Here is a 2623-nt window from a genome sequence, read left to right as displayed (position 1 = left end):
AAGCCAATAGTGCTTTTGGGGAAGGTTAGGAAAAGTGTTATAGGAAAAAATTTGGCAATTTAGAAGGGTCCATCCACAAAGAAATCTAATCCTCCTTTCATTTAGCTGGCTTTGTTTCTGTAAATTGGCTGGAGTTTGGGAATTGGTTAAAGGACCAGGACTGCCTATTGAGGTGATTTAATTTTGTTCTCTATACTCCATACTGGGAGCTGTTCTGGTTACTTAAATAGAGCAGCATTTTTATGGGCTGCTCGTATATTTAAGACCTAGAGTCACCATAATCAGTAAGCCTGTACCAAGGATCACTCCTGTTCAAACTAGACTGTTTCCCATTATAGTAACTATGTACACTTTGACTCTGGAAAATAAAACCTGCAGCTTAGTTCTAAGCACACTTGGATTGTATCATCTCACATTGAATTCAGATAACTTAGTGTAATAGCAGCATTTCTCACTGCTACTCCTGGCCCATAGAGAACAGCTGTTACTGAAGCCCTCGAGGATGTTGTGTTTCCCTCACCAGTGTACTTCTCAATGCCTTTTTAAAGAAATGGTATTCTGGACAATTATGAAGGAGCATAATTAGAAGATGTGTAAAGAGGTTCCACACAAGAAGACACCATCTCAGATTCCAGTTTGCCTAAATATCTGATAACTTTCTCTACAGAATACCAAGGAAATTCTGATGTTTCGATTTCAGACTGCAAAGACCACCTTTGGCTGCAAATTTCAGTCCAGCAATCAAACCAACAGTGCTACTCCAGCTTTTGTTAAAGCACATTAAATTAAATATTTCTGGTTAATGTCACAGAATCGAGAAATGTGACCCCTATTACATTTCTTCCATCTGTTCCAAACACCTTAGAATCCATTCCAGTGAGTATTTCTCAGAGTTAGTTAGCACATTGGCAAAATCTTATAAGTAGTGTATATATTATTTTCTCCAGGGTCATATTTCATACCTAATATCCTAGATTTTAATATAATGATATGTCAAGAGACATGAGAAGGGGCTGATGCTGTGATGTAGTGGATAAAGCCTGTGATTCTTGTATCCCATGCGCATTCGGGTTTGAGTCCTGACTGCTCTACTTCCAATACAGCTCCCTGCTAAAGCACCTGGGAAAGTAGAAGAAAATGGCCCAAGTCCTTGGGCCTCAGCATCCACATGGGCGACCTGGAAGAAGCTCCTGGCTCCTGGCTTTGAATTGGCCCAGTTCTTGCCATTGTGGCTATTTGGGAAGTGAAGCAGTGGATGGAAGATCTTTCTCTCTGTCTCTCCATATCTCTTTCTCTGTAACTCTGCCTTTCAAACAAATGAATAAATCTTTAAAATAAGAGTAATTAGAAGAGGAAAATTTCATGAAATGAAACTCTTTTGAGAAGATCATTACAGTTTCTACAGGGACACAGAGTAATTTTCTTAGGCAGTGAGAATAGGTTGCTTCCATAGCAAAGAAAGCGCAGTAAAAGTTGGAGGTTCGAGGCCCCTGGCTTCCCTGGAACATGCCCAGATGCTCTCATTGTTATTTTCATGGTTCCCAGTTTTTGTTTTTTTTTTTTCCAGTCAATGCTGTAACTTTTCTGTGGCTCTGAATTCTATGCACATTATAATAAGTAACCTGTCTTCAGAAATTCCACCTTTTAGCTATAGGATGTAAGAGATTTTTCAGGGAAAACACATAAGTTTCTGGTTCATTGTTTAGTTGTTGAGCTGGAAATTTAAAGCCTTTAGTTCATCATTTCCTTTTTCATTGCTTCTCAGCCTTTTGGCTAAGATCAAGTGTAGTATCATTTCCTTTTTCTAAATTTTGTTTTTCTTTTTGGTATACTTAGAAGCAACCAACTACCCCTACGGTCCTTATGTATTTTATTTCAACTTGAAAAACCTGGCCTTCCATGGGCACTTGATTACAGAACACAAAAAAATGAACTTATGACTCATCTTTATGGCTTCATTGGGGTTCATTTGATCCATATCACATGGCCAAAAATGAGTGGGAAGTGAATTCATTCATGCAGAACCATGAAATTGGTGGTTGGAGAAGGTGGGAATGAAAGGGCAAACATTATAACTTGTTCACAGTCAGTCTTTGTTCTCCAAAGTTGACTATGAAATGGAATGTGTTATTGTCATTATTTATAATATCCTATTTTAGATTAGGACTAGAATGGAGCAAGTCAGAAGCTAGGACAGGAGAAAGAGGTATAAAAGTAGGATGGAAGAGAATGTAAAGAGATAGGGTGTCGAGTGATTAGAAGATACCAATAAGATTAAATTACTGAACAACTAGGCTGAAAGAGGCTCTGCCTGCCCTTGCAATTTTATTTACAGCTATACCAGATTACAACTAGTTTTTCATGTCTGGCATTAGTTTTTAAGTATAGGTAGAAATAATTCTACGTATTTTTAAAATATTCTAAGATTTGAAAGATAAATAGTATTAGCTATGTATGTTCAAATGTAAACATATCCTTTCTTAAAATGTAAATGAATTCCTATATTCTGAATCCATTTGAGTAATAAGTAATAGTTGTTAAAATTATTTTGCCAATATTGTTTCCACTCCATTTTCATTTTTACATTGGAATGGGGTTCAAGTTACTTTTAGGGGAGATCTCA

At 37.0% G+C, this 2623-nt stretch overlaps 1 pseudogene; it reads left to right on the top strand.

Moving 5' to 3' along the window:
* Positions 1-1753: 1753 nt before the first annotated feature.
* Positions 1754-1899, top strand: LOC133768805 (U2 spliceosomal RNA; annotated as a pseudogene).
* The last annotated feature ends 724 nt before the right edge of the window (positions 1900-2623 follow it).

Source organism: Lepus europaeus, chromosome 1, assembly GCF_033115175.1.
Source record: "Lepus europaeus isolate LE1 chromosome 1, mLepTim1.pri, whole genome shotgun sequence".
NCBI lineage: Eukaryota > Metazoa > Chordata > Mammalia > Lagomorpha > Leporidae > Lepus > Lepus europaeus.
Note: the sequence above shows the minus strand (reverse complement) of the source record. Positions and strands in the feature narration are given on the sequence as shown.